Raw genomic sequence first — 26,255 nt, forward strand, 5'->3', positions numbered from 1 at the left:
AAGTCACTGCCGATAGTGTCATACTCCCCAAAAGGGGAGGCAGCACTAAAAGTGCCTAGGGCAGCAGAAACTCTAATTACGGCCCTGACACAGGTGGATTATATTTATCATCATTAGGCATTTAGGACAACATTGGATCATTCAGAGATCCACAATGAACTTCTGTAGTGAGTTTGCTGTGCTAAAAGTAAATGGGCTGAATAATATTGCACGCCCCACTTTTCAGTTTTTGAATTTCCACAAAAATTTAAAATAACCAATAAATTTCATTCAACTTCACAACTGTGTTCCACTTGTTGTTGATTCTTCACCAAAAATTTACATTTGGTATCTTTATGTTTGATGCATGATATGTGGGAAAAGGTTGAAAAGTTCCAGGGGACCGAATACTTTTGCAAGGCACTGTACCTGCCTTTCCATACAACATGATATATGACCAGAGAACAGCTAAAATGTCTACTTTATCATCATTGCAGTATGCTAAATCTAAATGCACTGTACAAAAATATAAACTGGAATATATGATTGTAACAGTGATCATTAATATAGTTATTAGAATTATGAGCAGAGTCAGTGACATCACATTTCTATGCAATCAGTGCAGTATATTTTATATATTATGGTAATTACCAGAAGCATGAGATTATACCAAAGATACAATAATACTGCTCACTGTCAAATTGCATGAAATGTATAACAATTATGTATTTTCAATACATTGATCAAATTAGTACACTTAGAGCCTAATTCAATATTGCATTTGCACTTTTTTTCTCAAATTTTTGCTGTTTTCGCCTGTTGTTCATTTGCCCCTTATTTTCTTTTTTTGCGCCAAAAATCTACCATATATGTGTTAGACTGTTTAGTCTTTTTTTTTACATATATTTGTTATTGTTTGGAGTTTCCAGATGTTTTTGGCTGATTCATCAATTGCCACTAATTATAAAGTAGCAACATTTTTGCATAAATGTACTCCAGTTTTCCCCTGGAATGATTTTATGTACTTCGCAAATATTGTAACATATGATTTCTTGCACATAAAAGTTGTAAATAAAATGAAAGACGAAAATAAAGAGCATTTTTCATTTTGTGCAAAATTAATGAATCAAATTCAACATTTTGAATAATTTGGTGAAAAAAAAACAACAAATTCTACAAGTCAAAAAATAAAAGGGACTAAAAAAATCCTGCACATAATGAATCTAGTCCTAAGTGTAAGGGATTTGGGAAGGAAAAAATTAAAACAACCTATGGGCAGGAGCAGATGGCCATAAATTTTCTCATCAGAGAGACTCGAGTCTGGGTCAATTATGCAAATCAGAGTTTGATCAGAGTATGATCAGAGTATGCTCCGATTCTCTTGGATCAGGAGAAGATGCAGGAAAAAATGTCCTTACCTTCTCCATTCTGTGAGTGCGTAGAAATTGGACTGCATGCCCTCATCATCTCCTGCCTTGACTATTGCAACATCCTTTTCTGTGGCCTCCCTGTTAACACCCTTGCACCTCTACAGTACATCCTTAACTCTGCTGCCCGACTAATTCATCTCTCTCCTCAGCTTCCCCCCTCTGCAAATCTGTTCACTTGCTCCCATTCCCTCAGCGTATCCAGTTCAAATTACTAATACTGATCCACAAAGCCATCCATAACCTGTCTCCTCCATATATCTCTGAACTAATCTCTCGATATCTTCCCTCACGTAATCTCCGGTGCTCCCAAGACCTCCTTCTCTCCTCCACACTTATTCGCTCCTTACCCAACCGCCTCCAAGACTTCTCCCGAATATCTCCCATTCTCTGGAATTCTTTGCCCCAACACATCCGACTATCAACCACATTTGGATCCTTCAAACGGAACCTGAAAACTCATCTCTTCAGGAAAGCCTACAGCCTGCACTGACCCCGCTGCCTCCTCATCACTACCGGAGCTACCGCCTGACCAACACTGGAGCTGCAGTAACCCTCAACCTATTGCCTACATCCCCACCATCCTGTAGAATCTAAGCCCACAAGGGCAGGGTCCTCGCCCCTCTGTATCAGTCTGTCATTGTTAGATTGCTTACTGTAAGTGATATCTGTAACTTGTATGTAACCCCTTCTAATGTACAGCACCATGGAATCAATGGTGCTATATAAATAATAATAATAATATGTCATCCGAGTATAGTCCGATGTTTCCCGCATACTCATTGACTTGCATGGCCCAGTGCAATACGAATATCAGATCAAGCTCGGGCATGCAGTGATTTTTTTCCTTGGACAGTCTGTGTCTGAGGAAAGAAATTTGACATGCGCATGGCACTAAAGACCAACGCTGGTCCAAAAGTACGCTTGTCTGCACCTGCCCTAATAATAAGGTTAACAAGCCCAAATTACAGATGTACCTCTGTCCTCTATGCAAAATCTGGAATACGTCAACTCTATAATTTCCTAAGTGCACAGCTTAGAAGGTGCTTTACTGAACATCTCTGGGTCCAGCACTAAGTTTCTACTGCTGCCCCAGGAGCCTGGTATTGGCTGTGGCAATGGCGTCACATCGTCTCTGCAGCAGCCATGCAGTGAGCTTAGTTCCTCTGCCCACTCAGATGGAACACCCAGCCCAAAGTCACTGAGCTCAATGACTGGCCACTGCACTGTCGATTTAACGCCATCGCCGCAGCAAAAGCCTGAGACCGGGAACAGCAATAGAGACTCAAAGCGAGACAGTGAGTAAAGAGTGACTCTTTTTTTTTTCATATAACAATCTGCATCCAGGCTCCAAGATTTTCTGAAATGGGACAACCCCTTTAAATCAAGAAAATAGCAGTCTTTTCTTCCTTAGTCATTCTTTCTCATATTTCCTTTCCTTTCAGAAAAGGAACTAATTTCATCAAATGGCTGTGATACTTGTAGATTCGCTCTGCAACTCTTAAATAATTAAAAATCCTCAGGGTATGCTACTGTACGATTGACAGGAATGATAAGCTTTAAAAATAGAAAAAGCAGTGGGAAATGAAGAAATTCCCTGCAGAGTAAAGAATTAAAAGACAGCCGAGCAGCAATTTGGAGATTTTGAGAAGTTATGAGAAGCATTGTACTATTGGGGATTAACACAGAGAAAGGCAGCACACTCTGACTGCATGATACTCATTGAAGAAAAAAAGAATATATCAGTTTAACAAACGTCAGAGGGTATTTGGATGACAAACATGGTGCATTTCCAAGGCTGTGCCATAGAGAAACATAACAGTTGTACTAAAGCTTTACACCTGCAATCCAAATTATTCACCTCAATTGTAAATTAGTGATATTAACAACATTTACACTCTCTGCTGTGTGCAATGTACAAATGAAAGGAGGACAATTTAAATAGACCTCACAGAAAAAATACAGTCTTAGGGCTCTTTCACACGTCAGTGTTTCCGTTAGGTGTGATGACAGTTTCCACACGTACCGGAGACAATTAAACACGTAGACCCATTGGGTCTGCACATATGTCTGTATGTTTCCACAGGCCATGTGTCCGTGGCCAAAACACGCTGACATGTCCATTTTCAGCTCCAGCACAGGCTGCAAAGTGTCCCGTACACATGCACACTGATGACAAACAGATGATTTCTGTGTGTCATCAGTGTGACACATACAGTACCAGCTCCTGCAAATCAGTGGTACTGTTCATGCTGTTCCCCAGCACCGACTGCTGAAGACAGTTTACATCATTGTCCCCTGCTCTGCCGGCAATCAGTGTGAGCAGGGGTAATGGTAAGAGTTGTTATCAAGTGTAGAATTAAGAATACAATTTTAAAAATCATTTAAATTATACTTGTTACGACTCTAATATCAGGTGTCCCAGGACCAGGGACTCCGTCTGTCTGCAGAAGCACGGTCTGGGCATAATGTACTGCTGACTGCAACGTACGGGTCACTACAGCGTACTGATCACTACAGTGGTAGTTTGCAATTTTCACTCAGTAACATTTATTGCTGCTTTTTTCTGAAAAATACCCATGGAGTCAAAATCGGCACTACACATGTAGATAAATTCACCAAGGGGTATAGTTTTACAAATGGGGTCACTTGAGGGGGGATTCTGCTCTTATAGCAATAAGGGGCTCTGTATATGGAGTCCGCAAACTTTTCTAGGAAACTTTGCGCTCCAGGAGGCAAGTAGCGCTCCGTTCCTCCCGAGTGTAATAATTATAGGGGATAACTCAGGAGACTCTTTGCGTGGAACAAGACAACTACAGGACACCGTTTTATAAGTGGTAAAGTCTATATTATCACACGGTGATTCAAACAGGTGCAGAGAGAAACTCAAGTCCACAACACTTGGTGCAAATATCAAATGCAGCTCAGCAGTCTATAGGAAACTTCAGAGGAAAATGCAATCACGCAGAAAGTCTATGAAGCACAATTATTCTTGAGGATACTTGACACGAATAAGTCCTTGCTTAGTCCAAAACACAGATAGATATGCTTATAAGGCAGTTCAAATAATATCTTAGCTCAACCAAGGAGGTCTGGGTAATAGTCTCAGGTTTTTGCAGAGCAGCAACAGCTTACATGTCCAGCAAATGCACATGGAAGTAAACACGAGCAGCAGATGAAGGAGGATTACTGGAACTGGTGTATGCAGCAGGAACTGAGAGCAGAGTAGCAGGATCACCACACAGGTTCACAGGAGCAGGTATATAGCCAGGGAGTCACCAGAGGTCAGGAGCTGGATGCAAGGCAGAATACTCTAGCACAGACTGAAGGCTGGGGTGGAGTTTTATAGCAGGAAGACACAGTGCACATGAGACCGAAGACGCCATCATGGAAAAGGGCAGTAATGCACAAAAAGGTAATAAAAAATGTTCAGAGTCCTGACACCGAGTCTCTCATATAAGTAGTACTGTACAGCCACTTATGGGGTTTTGCCTTGTTCAGAAGAAATTGTGGGACAAATTATAATGCCATTGTTACCCACTTCTTGTGTGAAAATGTAAAATCTGAGGCTAAAACAAAATTTTGATGTTAAAAATGTAGTTATTTTTTCTTCACTGCCCAATGGTATAAAATTCTGTGACACACCCGTGGTGTCAATATGATCACTGCACCCATAACTAATTGAGAGTGTAGTTTGTAAAACTGGGTCACTTATGGGGGGGTTCTGCTGTTCTGGCACCTCATGGGCTCTCCCGGTGGGTCATGGCACCTGCCAACCATAGCAGTAAAATCTGGTGCTCCTTGCCTTCTGAGCTTTGCACTGTGCCTGAAAAATATTTTCCGATTACATGTAGGGTATTGTCGCACTCAGGAAAAAATGGACTTTGGTTTATTGTACAAAAATTTCCTATTAGCCCTTAGAAAAATGAAAACTTGGTGCTAAAACAACATTTTAGTGGTAAAAATTACATTTATTCTTTCTTCAGCGCTCAATCGTGTAAAATTCTGTGAGGCACATGTGGTGTCAATATGATCACTGCACCCCTAGATAAATTCATTGGAGAGTGTAGTTTGTAAAATGAATTCAGATACAGGGGGTTTCTGTTGTTCTGGCTCCTCAGAGGCTCTGCCAATGTGACATGGCACCCTCAAACCATTCAAGCAAAATCTGAACTCCAATATGCCGCCTCTTCCCTTTTGAGCTTTCCACTGTGCCTCAAAAGTAGTTTCCTCCTCATATGGGGTATCGGCATACTCAGGATAAATTGCACTACAAATAGTATGTTGCAATTTCTCCTGTTACCCTTCTGAAAATGGAAAATGTGGGGCTAAAATAACAATTTTGTGGGGAAATGTGATTTTATTTTCACGGCTCAATGTTATAAACTTCTGTCGTGCACCTGGGGGTTCAAGATGCTCACCTCACACCTAAATACATTTCTTGAGGGGTCTAGTTTCCCAAATGGGATCATTTGTGGGGGGTTTACACTGTTTAGGCACATCAGGGGCTGTCCAAATGGGACATGACGTCTGGTAATGATTCCAGGAAATTTTACATTCAAAAAGACAAATTATAATTATTATGTCATTTATGTTACTTGAAAGATAAAAATTTGTATTTGGAGTTTTTCAATAAAAATAATTTGATTTAAAAAATAAAATCTGTGGCTAGACCTCAAAATAGCAGTGCATGCAAGATGACCTGGGAATGTCACACAGCTGAAAGAATTTTTCAAGGAAGAATGGATGAAAAATTCCTCAAACAAGAATTGAAAGACTTTGGGCTGGCTACAAAATGTACTTACAAGCTGTGATATTTGCAAAATGGGATGCCATTAAGTACTAACCATGCAGGGTGCCCAAACTTTTACATGCCACTGTATAGATCGTAGTGGATTATTCAACTCTACCCAGAGGTGATTCCTTTTCGTCATACCCCGGCAAAACTTATTGTCCATCAGCTGATTGCCATGTTCTGCCGCCTTGGGATACCAAAGGAGATCTTTATGGATCAGGAGACTCCTTTTATGTCCAAGGTCACTAAAGAATTGTGTAAGCTGCTCCAGATCAAACTGTTGTGCATGTCAGTCTACTACTCACAGACCAATGGCCTAGTAAAAAGTTTTCATAAGATCCTAAAATCCATCTTAAAAAAGTGGTAGCTAAAGATGGGAAGGATTGAGATATGTTGTGCTGTATCTAACGTTCACCATCCAAGAGGTACCGCAGTCTTCCCTTCCACGGTTTCTCTCAATTCGAACTTTTATATGATAGATATCCCAAGGGGCTTCTGGATTGCCAAAGAGACATGGGAACAGGAGCCCACGCCTCAAAAACCATTATACAGTACCAGATTATGTCCATGATGCCTATCGTAAAGGAACGGTCAAGCAAAAAAGGCAGCACACTGCAGCGCTAACACATGCAAAAATGAAACACAGAAATTGAACTGCATTACTGCACTAAAAATATGAAAAATGAGAGCGTTTAGCGCATAAAAAAGGCCAATTTTATGTGTACCTGGTAGCCACTTTACGGCATCTCTCTTATACCAGGTCCTGCGCTATCCTTCCTCGCTGAGAATAAACGTCTCCATGTGAATGGGCACTTATGAAAACCTCTCATGAGACTAACATTCTCTTTCTCTGTGGAGGGGTACTGGACCTGATGCAATTAAGACACTTGTGACTAGGAGGCGGAGTGCTCGGTCAGAAGGCTAGACAATACATTTGAAAAAACTGACCGTCACATCCAAACATAGAGCAAGTGTGAACAGGTGCTGAACCTTAGAGTCACCAACTCCTATACAGTCAAGCAAAAAAGGCAGCACACTGCAGCGCTAACACATGCAAAAATGAAACACAGAAATTGAACTGCATTACTGCACTAAAAATATGAAAAATGAGAGCGTTTAGCGCATAAAAAAGGCCAATTTTATGTGTACCTGGTAGCCACTTTACGGCATCTCTCTTATACCAGGTCCTGCGCTATAATTCCTCGCTGAGAATAAACGTCTCCATGTGAATGGGCACTTATGAAAACCTCTCATGAGACTAACATTCTCTTTCTCTGTGGAGGGGTACTGGACCTGATGCAATTAAGACACTTGTGACTAGGAGGCGGAGTGCTCGGTCAGAAGGCTAGACAATACATTTGAAAAAACTGACCGTCACATCCAAACATAGATCAAGTGTGAACAGGTGCTGAACCTTAGAGTCACCAACTCCTATACAGTCAAGCAAAAAAGGCAGCACACTGCCATTTTCAAATGTATCGTAAAGGAACATCTCCTGAATGCCCAGGAAAATTAGAGCCGAAGTTATTATAGAAAAGCCACACTGAGGTCATTTAAGCAAGGGGATAGAGTGTTGGTTTTGGTACCCACAGCAGAAAGTAAAATCTTTGCCAGCTGGAAAGGCCTATATGAAGTCTGGGAAAAAATTGGGGAGGTGAACTACAGGGTGTACCAGCCCAGAAAGAGGAAATTTGAGCAAATTTACCATGTCAATCTATTAAAGACATGGAAAGATCTGGAATGTATGGCAACAGAGGGACTCCAGTCACATCTCTTAAGGTCCTTCCGACATTGGCCTGGGAAGAGGCTGCGAATAAGGTAAAGATTAGCAAAAGTCTCTCGAAATAGCTGTGATGGGAGGCTCAGAAATTAGTGCAGCGGAATACGGATGTATTCTCAGAATTGCCAAGTCGAACATCTGTGATGCAGCATTACATTGTCACCTAGCCTCAGTTAAGGAGGTGAATGTAACTGTACCGTGTTCTAGAGGCCCAGAGGCAAATCATCTCGGAAGAGGTAATGAAGATGTTCCAGCTAGGAGTCATTAAGGAGTCCAGGAAGGAGTGAGCTAGTCCCAATGTACTGATTCAAAAACTGGACTGATAATTACGGTTAAGTAACGATTTTCAGAAATTGGATGAGGTGTCAAAATTTGACCTATATTCAATGCCCCAGGTGGATGAGCTGATTGAAAGACTGGGACATGCCCAATACTTCATGAGGCTCAATCTAACCAAGAGTTCCTGGCAGGTGCCTCTGATAGAGTCTGCCAAAGAAAGTACCGACTTCATTACCTTAGAGAGTCTATATCAATATGTTGTCTTGCCCTTTGCGTTACATGGGGACCAAGCCACATTTCAGAGGCTGATTGACATAGCGTTAGAGCCTCATCAGAAGTATGTGTCTGCGTACTTAGATGATATCATCATCTATAGTAGCGACTGGCATACCTACTTGTGCCAGGTGCAAACGGTAGTGGATTCATTCAGAGCCCCTGATCTTGAGGCACGTGGGAACAGCAGGGATGAAGGACGGGCATGTCAGAACAGGAGGAGTTGATACATGGCTTGCAGCTGCAACAAACAGCAGACTTGTGGGTTTTCAGATGTCTAGTGGTTGAGAAGATGTCTCACTGAAGGGAGTCTTGTTCCTATGTCCACAATGGGTGGCTGGCAGAGGCAAGGATGCGTTGCTAGGCTGAAACAAATTTGAGTTATCGCTTTTCGGCCTTTTGACAAAGATCAAGTGTAGTATTTGTTGTTATCAGTTTCATATCTGGTGCTGCAGAGAGCCATGCATTTGTTTCCGTTGTTTTGGGGCACAATAATTTATGAGTTTAAGCATATATTCCTTATAATCTTTTTGATTTCTCAATCATTTGAGTTCATTTTGTTCAAGATGTCCAGGAAAAATTAAATTGAGTTTGGCAACCAAAGTTACAAATAGAGATGACCAGATTGATTTATCGGGACTCCGGTCCAGGTCTGTGGTATTTGGTTGCTAGACAGCAGGCACAACATTTGATTCATCAGGGCTGGTGCAACGTAATGCACAGATAATGTTGTGACAGCCCTGGATAAACAAAAGTGGCACAGAGATGCCGGAGGGTAAGAGATTCAAGGGCCTTCTGTCTAACATCCTGGTACAACTGACCTGGAACCTTGAACGGAGTCCCATGAATAATCTGCTCATCTCTGGTTACAAAGTAGTAATCTATAACAACTGATGTGGAATGGACGCATTTATTTAGCAGTAAATCAGAAGTTAAGTTGTACACTTTGTGTAAAGAAACACTTCAGTGCTAATGAAAAATTCAATCTCCAGCCTTTGAGAGTAATGATCATATAACAGAGTGTACTAATGTTTCAGAGATACTCAAAAATCTTTAGAGAGATACTGTAGCCCTGTGGCACATAATATAATAGGAAGCTTTAATTGCTGTTTTTTAATTACATAGATTACATAGTTGCAGAAAGTTATTATAGACACAAAGGAACAATGGTTTTATAAGCTATGTCTTTATACAGATCATCATGACTTTGTATTCCATTTATTACTGAGCATTTGCTGACAAAGCTGTTGTGTAGAATCGGAAAATGATCCTGGCTTTGTGCTTCACATACATTTTGACATAATACAGTCACAGTAAGGCTGGGGTCACACATGGCGTAAGAAAATACGCCACGTATTATACGTCCGTACTACGGCCGTAATACGGAGAAATGTCCCCAAAATATTGATCCGTAGTCAGGGTGTTTCAGCGTATTTTGCGCATGGCATCCTCCGTATGTAATCCGTATGGCATCCGTACTGCGAGATTTTCGCGCAGGCTTGCAAAACCGACATCTAATGGATTTATGTGCTCAAATGTTAGGGAAAACATATATACAGTATATATATATATATATGTCATTGAGACACATATATATATATTCTGTATTTAGATTTCATTCAGCGCGATATCTGTGAACAGCCGCTAATTCAATTGCCGGCTTTTCATTTCTCCTGCACAAACCCGACAGGATATGACACATGGTTTTCATACAGTAAACCATCTCATATCCCCTTTTTTTTTGCATATTCCACATTACTAATGTTAGTAGTGTGTATGTGCAAAATTTCAGCGCTGTAGCTGCTGAAATAAAGGGTTAAATGGCGGAAAAAATTGGCGTGGGCTCCCGCGCAATTTTCTCCGCCAGAGTGGTAAAGCCAGTGACTGAGGGCAGATATTAATAGCCAGGAGAGGGTCCATGGTTATTGGCCCCCCCGTGGCTAAAAACATCTGCCCCCAGCCACCCCAGAAAAGGCACATCTGGAAGATGCGCCAATTCTGGCACTTGGCCACTCTCTTCCCACTCCCTGTAGCGGTGGGATATGGGGTAATGAAGGGTTAATGCCACCTTGCTATTGTAAGGTGACATTAAGCCAGATTAATAATGGAGAGGCGTCAATTATGACACCTATCCATTATTAATCCAATTGTAGGAAAGGGTTAAAAAACACACACACACATGATTACAAAGTAGTTTAATGAAATAAACACAGCGGTTGTTGTAATAATTTATTGTTCTCCCATTCCATTTCCAGGACCTCGCTTGGCAACATAATAAACGCACAAGATACATACCTTCTGCTGTCAGATCTCGTCCCACGAAGTAATCCATCTGAAGGGGTTAACTAATATTACAGGCAGGAGCCCTGCAAATGCAGCTGTGCTCCGTGCTTGTAATCCCCGGGGAATGAATGAAATGTAGGTCATTGACCTACATTTCCTTCAGTCGCGGTGAGGCGCCCCCTGGTGGATGTCCTCATATGACCTGGAGCGTGGGAAAAAGTTCCCAGGCTGCAGTTCATGAGAACATCCAGCAGGGGCGCATCACCGCGACTGAAGGAAATGTAGGTCAATGACCTACATTTCATTCATTCCCCGGGGATTACAAGCACGGAGCACAGCTGCATTTGCAGGGCTCCTGCCTGTAATATTAGTTAACCCCTTCAGATGGATTACTTCGTGGGACGAGATCTGACAGCAGAAGGTATGTATCTTGTGCGTTTATTATGTTGCCAAGCGAGGTCCTGGAAATGGAAAGGGAGAACAATAAATTATTACAACAACCGCTGTGTTTATTTCATTAAACTACTTTGTAATCATGTGTGTGTGTGTTTTTTAACCCTTTCCTACAATTGGATTAATAATGGATAGGTGTCATAATTGACGCCTCTCCATTATTAATCTGGCTTAATGTCACCTTACAATAGCAAGGTGGCATTAACCCTTCATTACCCCATATCCCACCGCTACAGGGAGTGGGAAGAGAGTGGCCAAGTGCCAGAATTGGCGCATCTTCCAGATGTGCCTTTTCTGGGGTGGCTGGGGGCAGATGTTTTTAGCCACGGGGGGGCCAATAACCATGGACCCTCTCCTGGCTATTAATATCTGCCCTCAGTCACTGGCTTTACCACTCTGGCGGAGAAAATTGCGCGGGAGCCCACGCCAATTTTTTCCGCCATTTAACCCTTTATTTCAGCAGCTACAGCGCTGAAATTTTGCACATACACACTACTAACATTAGTAGTGTGGAATATGCAACAAAAAAGGGGATATGAGATGGTTTACTGTATGAAAACCATGTCTCATATCCTGTCGGGTTTGTGCAGGAGAAATGAAAAGCCGGCAATTGAATTACCGACTTTTCACTAACAGCGCTGCGTATTTCTCGCAAGTCACACTGCAGGTCCGTGTGGAATCCGTATTTTTCTCGCCCCCATAGACTTTCATTGGCGTATTATTTGCGCAGTACGCTGACAAACGCAGCATGCTGCGATTTTGTACGGCCGTAGAAAGCCGTATAATACTGAACCGTAATATACGGCTAATAGGAGCAGCCCCATTGAGAATAATTGTGCCGTATGTAATGCGAGTTTTACGGACGTAGTTTCTGCGCTCTTACGTCCGTAAAACTCGCATGTGTGACCCCAGCCTAACAGTTTTAGTGAAAGAGGTTACAGTAACCTTTAAAATCTTTGTTATAAGACATTGGTCCTGATTCATCATTTGTGGATTTTTAAGTTACGTGTGTTATGATGCACCAACATGTTACAAAATATGCATAATTGCAATAGTTTTTTTCGGATAAATACTTTTTTCTGGAACAATTTCAAGGGTGCCAAAACTTTTGGCCATGACTGTATACTTTCATGTTAATCTCTATTTATTTTCAGTATATACATTATGTGCTTTTGTATTGTAAATACTTTGTTTTCATTTATTTGACATTATTTTTGATCTTATGTTCCGCAATCATGCTTTGAAAAAGACCGTAAGTGGTCGAAACGTTGGCTTACAAGTCTGTTATTGCTTTTGGAATCTGTACAAATGAAGCCATTTTTCAATTTATTCTCTTTTTTTGCCAAATTATTTTTCTGAATCTTAAATTGAGATTAAAATAGTTAAAGATAAAGTATTATTTTAAATTTTAGTTAACATTGTTAACTTCTCTATTTAATTAAGGAGAGCAAAAAGTTTTCCACTTTGGAAATCCTATGTTAGAAGATCCCCTGAAAATAAGTTAATTGTAGGAATTCATTTGCCTAGGACCTGTACTGTATACTAAATAACCAATTATCCTGAAGCATCGCCATAGAGAAAATGAAGCATTACACAGTAGTGTCAAATGAATTTAATGGGCTTTTTGTGCAATACATGGACTTTCTTCCTCCAAACAGAAATAAGGCATTTTATAGCTCATTTCTACTCAGTCAACAGACAAATGTTATATCTGAGGACGAATTGCCCTCTATTAATTAACTCTATTATACCTGCATTTGGCGTTATTAGTTCTCTTCCTATTTTGTGCCCTGAGGGTGTACATGATGCCCAAAGTGGGAAATTGTATAAATCTTACTCTGTAGCATCAATAAGTTTATTATTAGTGATGAGCGAATATACTCGTTACTCGAGATTTCTCGAGCATGCTCGGGTGACCTCCGAGTATTTTTTAGTGCTCGGAGATTTAGTTTTTATTGCTGCAGCTGAATGATTTACATCTGTTAGCCAGCATAAGTACATGTGGGGGTTGCCTGGTTGCTGGGGAATCCCCACATGTACTTATGCTGGCTAACAGATGTAAATCATTCAGCTGCGGCAAGAAAAACTAAATCTCCAAGCACTAAAAAATACTCGGATGACCCCCGAGTGTGCTCGAGAAATCTCGAGTAACGAGTATATTCACTCATCACTATTTATTATCCCTGAACTGTGACCTTAGTATGTTATGTTCCCTATACTGTAATTTGCTACAGTACTGCGTATTTGCTTGCAGAAATTTCTGCAAAGTTCTTGGCAGAAAAATGCAGCTGAAAATATTCAAGTTTTTATGTATTTTTTATGCTTTTTTGCATGCATTTTTTAATGCGTTTTTGTAAATTCATAGAGCTAAATGAAGATATATTAAAAAAAAAAGAATTGTGATGTAATTTCTTTGTTCAACCTCTTCAGCCAGATACCCTCATTAATATTAAATAAAGACACACACACACATACACCAGCCTATGTAAAAGCATTAACATAATTAACCTACATATGCTGTAACAAAAAAGCAACTGTCAGAAATCTGCGTGAAATGCAATATCTGTTTATTTATTTTTTTTAAATTTTAAAAATTGCGTGGGCTCCCGCATAATTTTCATAACCAGCAGAGCGAAAGCCGATGGCTGAGGGCTGATGTTAATATTCTGGGAAGGAGACAATAGCCAAAGGTTCCCAAGCAAATAATATCAGCTCACAGCTGTTTGCTTAGCCTTTACTGACTAATTTACAGGGAACCCCCAGAAAAAATTTGACATGGGGTCCCCCTATATAATGTAAATTCTTTTTGCGTTTCTGCAGCTTTTTTGACTCATTGACTTCAATTGAGTCAGTAAAATCTGCAACAAAAACGTAGGTGTAAAAAGGTTTGCGTATTTGCTGCCAAAAATGCTGGGGATTGTCAAAGGGAAATTATGTCAGAAGGAGGAAGAGTGTCTGGGTGGAGAATATGTGTGTGCCTGTCTGTGTGTATGTGTGTGTGTGTGTGTGTGTACTCATGTGACATGTGTACCCAGGCATCATCTGATGCTTCCAGCTATGTCTTTTGTCACATATAACAGAGACAGCATGAGCCGATGATGGGAGAATAGTCTCATCATCCGGCACCTGTGTTCAATTATAAAAAAATCAAAACATTTAGATATTCAGTTCTATTCATAAAATAGAACTTTTTGGTATCAACTCAACTCTCCGTGTTTGGAAGAAGAAGAAGAAGGATGAGTACAACACCAAGAACAATGTACCAACCGTGAAACATGGTGGGGAAAACATCATAATTTGGGGGTGCTTTTCTTCAATGGGGACAGGACGACCACCGTTTTGAAGAAAGGATGGATGGAGTCATGTATAGCAAGATTTTAGCCAACAATCTCCTTCCCTCAGTAAGAGCATTGAAGATGGGTCGTGGTTGGGTCTTCCAGCATGATAATGATCTCGAGCACACAGCCAATCCAACTAAGAAGCATTTCAATGTCCTAGAGTGGCCTAGCCAGTCTTCAGACCTAAAAAATCTTTGGAGAGAGCTGAAACTCAATGTTGCCCAGCGACAGCCCTGAAACCTGAACGATCTGGAGAAGATCTGTATGGAGGAGTGGGCCAAAATCCCTTCTGTAGTGTATGCAAACTTGGTCAAGAACTACAGGAAACGTCTGACCTCTGTAATTGCAAACAAAGGTTTCAGTACAAAATATTAAGTTCTGTTTTTCTATTGCATCAAATACTTTATTCATGCAATAAAAATGTTTGTAAAAGTCATACGTTAAGATTTTCTGGATACTTTTTTCTGTCTCTTACAGTTGAAGTGTACCTATGATAAAAAATTGCAGACGTCTCCATTCTTTGTAGGTGGAAAAGCTTGCAAAATAGACAATCAAATATTTATTTTCCCCACTGTACCATAGGCTTTTTTTGTTATGGGAGATTGCATTTTCCAATACATACACATTCTGGATAGTCAATGGCCAAAGGGATACTCTTTTGTCCTTCATTTGGTGAATAAGGGCTTAAGAAGACATTAGCGTGTACATCTATTTCATTTCGCGGTACACATTGAATCTCGTGCAGGAACATAATGAGCACATGTTTCAAAAATGAAATTCCATATCTTTTTATAAAAGATCTTCACATCGATGCTAATACATTTTCAGGAATTTCAATTCATTTCAACTCATTTTACACTTTACCTTTTCATTTTTTTTTTATATAATCTGCAAGGGAAAACAGACTGGCTATCAAAATCACCCCAATATAGTGTTAACATAAGAAAATCACACATACAAATCCTAATAAGAACTATTTATGCCATGAAAATGATTATTTGCTAAACCTCTTAACGACTGCCAATACGCCTTTTAACGGCAGCAGTTAAGAGTACTTACAGTGGGGAAAAAAAGTGTTTAGTCAGCCACCAATTGTGCAAGTTCTCCCACTTAAAAAGATGAGAGGGGCCTGTAATTTACATCATAGGCAGACCACAACAATGAGAGTCAAAGTTGAGAAAACAAATCCAGAAAATCATCTTGTCTGATTTGGCAAGATTTATTTTTCAAATTATGGTGGAAAATAATTATTTGATCATTAACAAAAGTTCATCTCAACATTTTGTTATATATACTTTGTTGGCAATGACAAAGGTCAAACGTTTTCTGTAAGTCTTCATAAGGTTGGCATACACTGTTGGTGGTATGTTGGCCCATTCCTCCATACAGATCTCCTCTAGAGCAGGGCTGTTTTGGGCCTGTCACTGGACAACATGGATTTTCAACTACTTCCAAAGGTTTTCTATGGGGTTGAGATCTGGAGACTGGCTAAGCCACTCCAGGACCTTCATACGTTTCTTACGAAGCCACTCCTTCGTTGCCCTGGTGGTGTGCTTGGGATCATTATCATGCTAAAAGACCATCTACATTTCATCTTCAATGCCCTTGCTGATGGAAGGATGTTTGCACTCAAAATCTCACGATACATGGCCCCATTCATTCTTTCATGCACATGGATCAGTCGCCCTGGTCCCTTTGCACAGAAACAGCCCCAAAGCATGATGTTGCCACCCCCATGCTTCACAGTAGGTAAGGTGTTCTTTGGATGCAACTCAGCATTCTGTCTCCTCCAAACATGACTTTTGTTTCTACCAAACAGTTCTACTTTGGTTTCATCAGACCATATGACATTCTCCCAATACTCTTCTGGATAATCCAAATGCTCTCTAGCAAACTTCAGATGGCCCAGACATGTACTGGCTTAAGCAGGGGAACACATCTGGCACTGCAGGATCTGAGTGCCTGGCGGCGTAGTGTGTTACTGGTGTTAGCCTTTGTTACAGTGGTCCCAGCTCTATCCAGGTCATTCACTAGGTCCCCCATGTAGTTCTGGGATTTTTGCTCACTGTTCTTGTGATTATTTTGACCCCACGGGGTGAGATCTTGCGTGGAGCCCCAGATCAAGGGAGATTATCAGTGGTCTTGTATGTCTTCCATTTTCTAATTATTGCTCCCACAGTTGATTTCATCACACCAAGCTGCTTGCCTATTGCAGATTCAGTCTTCCCAGCCTGGTGCAGGGCTACAATTTTGTTTCTGGTGTCCTTCAACAGCTCTTTGGTCTTCACCATAGTGGAGTTTGGAGTGTGACTGTTTGTGGTTGTGGACAGGTGTCTTTTACACTGATAACAAGTTCAAACAGGTACCATTACTACAGGTAATGAGTAGTGTTGATCGATACCGTCCAATACTTGAAAGTATCGGTATCGGATAGTATCGGCCGATACCCGAAAAGTATCGGATATCGCCGATACCGATACCCGATACCAATACAAGTCAATGGGACACCAAGTATCGGAAGGTATCCTGATGGTTCCCAGGGTCTGAAGGAGAGGAAACTCTCCTTCAGGCCCTGGGATCCATATTAATGTGTAAAATAAAGAATTAAAATAAAAAATATTGATATACTCACCTCTCCGGAGGCCCCTGCACCTCACCGCTGTTAACCGGCAGCCTTCTTTGCTTAAAATGAGCGCTTTTAGGGCCTTCCATGACGTCACGGCTTCTGATTGGTCGCGTGCCGCTCATGTGACCGCCAGGCGACCAATCACAAGCCGTGACGTCATTCTCAGGTCCTAAATTCCTAGAATTAGGAATTTAGGACCTGAGAATGACGTCACGGCTTGTGATTGGTCGCGTGGCGGTCACATGAGCGGCACGCGACCAATCAGAAGCCGTGACGTCATGGAAGGTGCTGAACGCGCTCATTTTAAGCAAAGCAGGCTGCCGGTTACTACCAGGGCGCGTCAGAGGGTGAGTATATCCCTATTTTTTATTTTAATTCTTTATTTTTTACATGGATATGGATGCCAGGGCCTGAAGGAGAGTTTCCTCTCCTTCAGACTCTGGGAACCATACACTGGGAACTTCCAATTCCCGATACCACAAAAGTATCGGATCTCGGTATCGGAATTCCGATACCGCAAGTATCGGCCGATACCCGATACTTGCGGTATCGGAATGCTCAACACTAGTAATGAGTGGAAGACAGAGGAGCTTTTTAAAGAAGTTACAGGTCTGTGAAAGCCAGAGGTCTTGCATGTTTTTAGATGCCCAAATACTTACTTTCCACCATAATATTCAAAATAAATCTTGCCAAATCAGACAAGGTGATTTTCTGGATTTGTTTTCTCAATTTTAACTCTCATAGTTGTGGTCTACCTATGATGTCAATTACAGGCCTCTCTCATCTTTTTAAGTGGGAGAACTTGCACAATTGGTGGCTGACTAAATACTTGTTTTCCCCACTGTATTCCCCAGCGCCGCTTTTTAACGCCGCTGAGAAATAAGTGTACAGCGCCCCCCAGCATTGGAAAATCTTCGGGGTCTGGGCTACCCCCAGTAGAACATGATCAGGGATGGTTTTTATGGTCTCCTGTCACGTGATCGCTGTTATTCACCGAATAACGGGGATCACAAAAATAAAAAGTCAGATTTACAATTAATTTCTCTCTCATCTGATATGATCTAGTATATCTGCTCAGTTCCCCAGCCCTCTATGGTATGGTTATGGTAAATGTTATTTTTTTCCTTCCACATTGCTTTAGTTCTCGTTAAGCACCTGAAGGGTTAATTCAAGGGAAAATGAAGCATTACACAGTAGTGTCAAATGAATTTAATGGGCTTTTTGTGCAATACATGGACTTTCTTCCTCCAAACAGAAATAAGGCATTTTATAGCTCATTTCCACTCAGTCAACAGACAAATGATATAACTGAGGAGGAATTGCTCTCTATTAATTAACTCTATTATACCTGCATTTGGCATTATTAGTTTTCTTCCTATTCTGTGCCCTGAGGATGTACATGATGCCCAAACTGGGAAATTGTATAAATCTTACTCTGTAGCATCAATAAGTTTATTATTAGTGATGAGTAGTGTTGAGCGATACCTTCCGATATCCAAAAGTATCGGTATCGGATTGGATCGGCCGATATTCAAAAAATATCGGATATCGCCGATACCGATACCCGATACCAATGCAAGTCAATGGGACAAAAATATCGGAATTAAAATAAACCCTTTCTTTCCTTGTAGGTTAATTCTACATGAAGGAAAACAACTAAGAATAATGTAGAATGTATTGGGGGACGTGGAGGAGACATTAAAGGCATAGTGGTTTAGGCCAATCAAATGGAATAGCGTGAACGGCGCTTCAAGGCCAAAAAAAGCTCCTCTATGTAATCCTATATAGTGTTTTTCCACAATCTAGCAGGATATTGATGGAAAGCCACAAATAGGATAAATTAGAAAAAATGTGCAGCAGGCTGCACTAATTGAAAAACGGACAATGGAACGGTATGAGGCAGTGACGCACCATGAGCTGACTACAACCAGCGGTGGCTGCAGACCAGACTACAGAGTGAGCTGCACTCACACACAGACCGTGCAGACAGCCATGAACAGTGCTGCAAGGCAAAAACAAGGTTCTCACACAGCGGTTGCTAACTGAATTCACAGCAGAGTGAACCCAAAATGGGGGCGGTGACTTTTATAGTGCATCATGACATCATTCCAGCAGCCAATCACAGCCATGCCAGTAGTTACATACCTAACATGCAGAACAGGATGTGCCCACACTTCTAATGATTCCTCATTGGCTGAATTCTGGCACTTTGAATTATGGGAACTTCCGATTCCGGTATCCGATATACTGAAAGTATCGGATCTTGGTATCGGAATTCCGATACGGCAAATATCGGCCAATACCCGATACTTGCGGTATCGGAATGCTCAACACTAGTGATGAGCGAATATACTCGTTACTCAAGATTTCTCGAGCACGCTCGGGGGTCCTCCGAGTATTTTTTAGTGCTCAGAGATTTAGTTTTCATTGCCGCAGCTGAATGATTTACATCTGTTAGCCAGCATAAGTACATGTGGGGGTTGCCTGGTTGCTAGGGAATCCCCACATGTAATCAAGCTGGCTAAGAGATGTAAATCATTCAGCTGAGGTGAGGAAAACTAAATCTCTGAGCACTAAAAAATACTCGGAGGACCCCCGAGCATGCTCGAGAAATCTCGAGTAACGAGTATATTCGCTCATCACTAATTATTATCCCTGTACTGTGACCTTAGTATGTTATTTTACCTATACTGTAAGGCTATATGCGCACCCTTCTCGTTAAGCACCTGAAGGGTTGATACACTTCTTGAATGTGGTTTTGATCACATTGAGGGGTGCAGTTTTTAGAATGGTGTCACTTTTTGGTACTTTTTGTCATATTGACCCCTCAAACTCACTTCAAATGTGATGTGGTTCCTAAAAAAAATAGTTTTGTAAATTATGTTGCAAACATTAGAAATCGCTGGTCAACTTTTAACCATTTGTAGTGCAGTGCTCACTGAATGTACTGGGGACACTCACTTGGCAGCGGGATTAAGGCACACAAGCATGATTTTTCCACTTAATCAGTCCATGCGGTTTATTATGCCATCATAAACCACTGTAGGCCATGTTTACACATCACAGACTTAACTTAAGGTACCTTCACACTAAACGATATCGCTAGCGATCCGTGACATTGCAGCGTCCTGGCTAGCGATATCGTTTAGTTTGACACGCAGCAGCGATCAGGATCCTGCTGTGATATCGCTGGTCGTTGGTTAAAGTTCAGAACTTTATTTGGTCGTCAGACCGGCGTGTATCGTCGTCGCAGGGCCGCGCTTAGTAACCCGATGTTTACCCTGGTTACCAGCGTAAAATGTAAAAAAAACAAACAGTACATACTCACCTTCCCGTCCCCCGGCGTCCGCTTCCCACACTGACTGAGCGCCGTAAAGTGAAAGTGAAAGTACAGCACAGCGGTGACGTCACCGCTCTGCTGTTAGGGCCGGCGCTCAGTCAGTGCAGGAAGCGGACGCCGGGGGACGCGAAGGTGAGTATGTACTGTTTGTTTTTTTTACATTTTACGCTGGTAACCAGGGTAAACATCGGGTTACTAAGCGCGGCCCTGCGCTTAGTAACCCGATGTTTACCCTGGTTACCCAGGGACCTCGGCATCGTTGGTCGCTGGAGAGCGGTCTGTGTGACAGCTCTCCAGCGATTAAACAGCGACGCTGCAGCGATCGGCATCGTTGTCGCTATCGCTGTAGCGTCGCTTAATGTGAAGGTACCTTTACAGTCCACTCTTAACTGCAGTTGTGTCTGCACAGTTCATTAACTGACCCTTATCAGTGCATGCAGTCTCCCACGCTCTGGGTTACCTGCTTGCCAGCTTTGCAGGCTTCACAGGCTGGCATCACATGGGTCCTGACTTCCAGGGAAGCTGCCTTACTGGGATCACAAACATGCACAATGACTTGCTTGACAAGCTCACATCCATCAGTTCCAGACCCACAGAAGGATGGTAGTTTCTCCCAACACCAATAGCAGTGTCGGACTCTGCAGGCACATACACTTGCAGGGAAGATGCCCTACTGGTATCACTGACCCGTACTATGTCTTACTCGACAAGCTCACTTGGTCAGTTCCAGACCCACAGAAGGACAGCAGCTTCCCCCAACGCAGATAGCCATCACAGACTCTACAGGCACATGCCTCCTCCATGTGCCTTCCAGGAAACCTGTACACTTTCAGGACCTTCCAACACAGAGACCATGTGACCTAACCACAGTCTCATTATAACGTATGAGACACACCTATTGATGGGAGGTGGGTGGTTAGCCAGACCCACCCAGCTCTCCGACTAACCCTGCAAACAAAGCCCCTTATACACTAAACAAGGCTCATGGAACTACAAGTCCCAGAGAAACAATCCAGGCTTATATCACAGAGGACCTCCTCCTCTAAAACTCATATCGGTCATTCACAACAATGCCGGTCATTGTCTCACACCTTATAACTAGTGATGAGCAAATATACTCGTTACTCGAGATTTCTCGAGCACGCTCGGGTGTCCTCTGAGCATTTTTTAGTGCTCGGAGATTTAGTTTTTCTTGCCGCAGCTGAATGATTTACTTCTGTTAGCCAGCATAAGTACATGTGGGATTCCCTAGCAACCAGGCAACCCCCACATGTACTTATGCTGGCTAACAGATGTAAATCATTCAGCTGCGGCGATGAAAACTAAATCTCTGAGCACTAAAAAATACTCGGAGGAACCCCGAGCGCGCTCGGGAAATCTCGAGTAACGAGTATATTCGCTCATCACTACTTATAACGTCCTGACAAAAGAAAAATTATGTTTCCAAAATTGTGCTGATGTAAAGTTGACATGTTGGAAATATTATTTATGAACTATTTTGTGTGACATAACTCTCTGATTTAAGGGCGCAAAAATAAAAATTTGAAAATTGCTAAAGTTTCACAATTTTTGCCAAATTTCCATTTTTTCATAAATAAACGCAAGTCATAGCGAAGAAATGTTACCACTAACATGTAGTACAATATGTCACATAGAAATATTCTCAGAATCAGTGGGATCCAATAAGGCGTTCTAGAGTTCTAACCTCATAAAGTGACAGTGGTCAGAATTGTAACAATTGGCCTTGTCATTAAGGTGAAAATTGGCTTGGTCACTAAGGGGTTAAAAGTATGTCATGACATCCATTTTTTTTATTTCCGTTAGATGAGGTTAACAGTCAGTCCTCAGGAATTAAAAGCATTTTCTTTCAGACATTTGATCCATGTATTGGGAACCTCTAAAGTACATCACACAAAACTGTAATAACTTAAAAGTGATTTGACACTTTTTCTCCTTCAGTTAAACATCCACAAGCAGCTTTTTAACAAGATGAGGGCATGTGGGAAAAAGAAAGGTAAAATATGGGATAAATCGTTTTAAAAATATATCTGCACAAAACACTGTTTAATTGGCATAATCCTCCTCCCATTTGCTCTAAAAATAATGTACTTGTCCTCATTTTCAAAGCAAATGCTCCATTAAAACAAAACTTTTGCTCCAAATCTGGGCACTGTATACATATAATCTAATGGCTGCTATTTATATAGTCAGCAGGAAATTGCAGTGTCTGTACTAAAACACGTCTGCTACAAGAATATTGCATGAGAAAAACAGACATTTCCATCTGGAAAATTTCTTGTCGCATACAAATATTTGTATTATGCTATAGATTTAGGAAGCAAACATTTAGCAAAGAGTAAGGACTATTTCAGACACCTGTGAATAACGTACATGTTTTAAACTATCCATGGTTTTCGGGGATGGAGCACATACCAATTAAAGTCTATGGGGCCATTCGCATGTCCGTATTTTTTTCTTCACTCAGGAGGCACTTAGGATTCACCAAAAAGGGTCAGTGAGGGCCAACATGTGATGGGTCACGAGGAACTACCAAGAGCAAATGTGGCACTTCAGAGGTGTTAATAAGAACCAATAAAGATCAGGACTATGGGGGGCATTAGGTACTGGTAGTGGAACCTGGATTGTGGAAGGGACTTACCTGAGACACTGCTTGATGGGTGGATGGAGAGGGAGGCACAGTATGAGAGGTGGATAGACAGTAACTTCAAAACTAGGGGCAGCTATGTGAAAACAAAAATCCTGATAGTACACCAGATAGAATATTAGTTATATAGTTAAGCAAGGGTTGTGTGGGCAAACAAGCAACTGTTATAAGGTCCATTATTCTCACCTTGTTTCCGAAGCAGTGTACATTACCTAGCCTCAGAACCTGTACAATGTAGGACAAAACAAGTCCTCCCTCCCACTCCTTAATATCAAAATTGTGAGCTCAGCTCGCCTCTTACCACTGGCCCACCAAGACTTTTCTGTGTTTTTTTATTGCCGAAACAGTAAAATATCCTTCTCTGATTGTCTTATACCCTAGGACATCATAAACTGCCGGCCAATTGAAAATTATTTATATATCACCATGCGATACTACAGTAAAGCAAGCATGCATTGCTAGTACCAGACAAGACAGGCAGATTTGTCCCCCTCTATCTCACCTCCAGAGCCCCCTTGCTTTTTTCTCCCCATAATACCTTCCTGGCGCTCCACTTCTGCCCCCAATCCCGTCAATCTTGATCTGAGTCTGGGAAAACTGGATGTTAGAATAAACAATGTTAGGTTGGACTGGAAACTGACCCACTCTGTCTCACCCCATAGCCTCCCCTCCAGCCCAGCCTCATACACATTGCGGCTGCGCTCTGTGCAATGTAGCGGCTATCTTCATGTTCACCTCCACACTGTTCTCAGAGAGGGAAGAAGGAGAGTGCACACAGCTGCTTCACCTGTGCTTCCACTCGGCGCTGACACCGGTGCCTTCTTTAAACATAAGAAGACTCCCTTTAGTATCACATCGGGGCACTGCTTCTTGCCGATTTGGCAAAAAGGCTGTGATTTTAACAAACAGTTCCACCAAACCAGTAAGAAATGGCTGAACCCAGCACCTCCACCTTGCATTTGAAAGAACATGGAATTAATTTTTACTTATAATGAGGTAAGTCAGGTGACCATTGCAGAATTTATGATGACAAGGATAGAACTGCAGAGTATGCTATTCTTGTCATCAAGGAAAACATCTGGCAGAAACCATTGATGGAGAATAAAGGGGAAATCTGGGACTTAAAAAAAGGCATGCAGTTGCAAACAGAAGCAACTACCTACCTGTTGTACCCAGTGCTGATTATTGACCGTTCCTGATGGAGATTCAGCTGCTCCCTGTCAACAGAGCAGCATTTTCTCTTTCTGTTGACAGGGCGGGACTTCTGTGTCATGCTGATTGACCGCTGTCTCTCTGCTGCCTAATTGGTGAAAGCCAACTGTCAATCAGCATGACACAGTAGTCCCACCCTGTCAACAGTACGAGAAACTGCTGCTCTGTAGACAGGGAGTAGCTGAATCTCTGGCAGAAGAGGTCAATGACCGGCACTGGGTGCAACAGGCAGGTAATTGCCTCTGTTAGCAACTACATGCCTTTTTTTTAAAGTCCCGGATATGATTGAAACTAGGGTTGAGCGAAACGGATTGGACAAATTCAAAAATCACCGACTTTCGGCAAAGTCGGGTTTCATGAAACCCGACCCGATCCTAGTGTGGGATCGGCCATGAGGTCGGCGATCTTCGTGCCAAAGTCGCGTTTCGTATGACGCATTCAGCGCCATTTCTCAGCCAATGAAGGAGGACGCAGAGTGTGGGCAGCGTGATGACATAGGTCTTGGTCCCCACCATCTTAGAGAAGGGCATGACAGTGATTGGCTTGCTTTCTGCAGCATCACAGGGGCTATAAAGGGGCATGAACGCCGGCCGCCATCTTACTTCTGCCGATCTTAGCATAGGGAGAGGTTGCTGCAGCTTCGTCAGAAGAAGGGATATAGTTAGGGAGGGAAGATTAACTCCCAAATCACTTGTGCTGTAGCGATTTCCACTGTCCAACACCACCTTTTTTTGCAGGGACAGTGGAGGCTATTTTTTTGTGCATCAGCTCTGCAGCTTATTAGGCTGCCTTATAAGGATCCCTGATAGCTGCATTGCTGTTTGCACGCTGCTGTGCAAACCAACTGCTTTTTTAAAAGCAAAAATCCTGTTGATCCTTTCTGCAGTTATCTTGTTTATTTGTCCACACTTTTGTGTGCAGCAGTCCTTTTTGTTGCTGCCATACTTGTCCTGAGATCATTGCAGGGAGATTGAAATTGTACTACAGTCCTTGGATTTTTTCAGATATCTTCCAGCCACTTTCTGCCACTAACATTGTGTTGTGTTACACACTGGGCCTGAGTTGTGGTGCAGTCTCCCCCCAAAAAAAGGGAGATTCAAATTGACACAAAGTGGATATACATCAATTCTGTTAGTTTGTCGTATATCAGCCAGCCACTTTCTGCCACTTACATTGTGTTGTTTTAAGCACAGGCCTGAGTTTTGGTTCAGTCTCCCCAAAAAAAGGGAGATTTAAATTCTCAACAAGTTTATATACACCTTCTACCTTGTTTACTGAATTCTCCAATTCCTCGATTTGCAGCTGCTGAATGTCCACCATAGGCCATTTTTATACCTCCCTAAATGGGCTGACTCCCCCCACACGGCCGTGGTCACCACCTGGCGCAAGCACCCGTGCGAGTGCCGTTTGCCTGGACAGGTGGGTGTGCCCACTCTTGGGCGACGGCACTGGCACAGGGTCCCTCATAGTACAATGAAGTGCCTCTGACGGTGGTGGTGCACAACCAACGTCAGACACACCGTCGTAATATGAGGGGCCCTGTGCCAGTACCGCCGCCCACGAGAGTGTTCCCCCAGCTCGAACAGTGCTCTACCACTTGCAATACTTACCTCTCCCTGCTCCACCACTGTGTAGTCTGTGCTGTTAAATCCTTCAATGGCACTGCCAATACAAATTTGTTGAAATGATAGATGATAGTTAAAATATACAGGGGCCTTGGCCTTCATTTAGACCAGTTAATACTTTGCGCCTACTACCACTGTCTGCTACTCAGCAGAGGAGCCCACCCCTGTACCTAGCTATGC

General features: G+C 42.1%; 1 long non-coding RNA gene and 1 pseudogene across 1 annotated transcript in view; one reads left to right on the plus strand and one right to left on the minus strand.

Moving 5' to 3' along the window:
- Nucleotides 1-24,530, minus strand: part of LOC143783471 (uncharacterized) — a 98,924-nt gene extending 74,394 nt beyond the window's left edge. Inside the window, exon 1 of the long non-coding RNA XR_013217191.1 lies at nt 24,402-24,530. This is a non-coding gene — a long non-coding RNA (uncharacterized LOC143783471). The remainder of the gene's footprint in view (nt 1-24,401) is intronic.
- On the plus strand, nt 8,917-9,033 carry LOC143783644 (U2 spliceosomal RNA; annotated as a pseudogene).
- Nucleotides 24,531-26,255: the final 1,725 nt, after the last annotated feature.

The sequence above is a fragment of the Ranitomeya variabilis genome, chromosome 6 (genome assembly GCF_051348905.1).
Source record: "Ranitomeya variabilis isolate aRanVar5 chromosome 6, aRanVar5.hap1, whole genome shotgun sequence".
NCBI classification, from domain to species: domain Eukaryota; kingdom Metazoa; phylum Chordata; class Amphibia; order Anura; family Dendrobatidae; genus Ranitomeya; species Ranitomeya variabilis.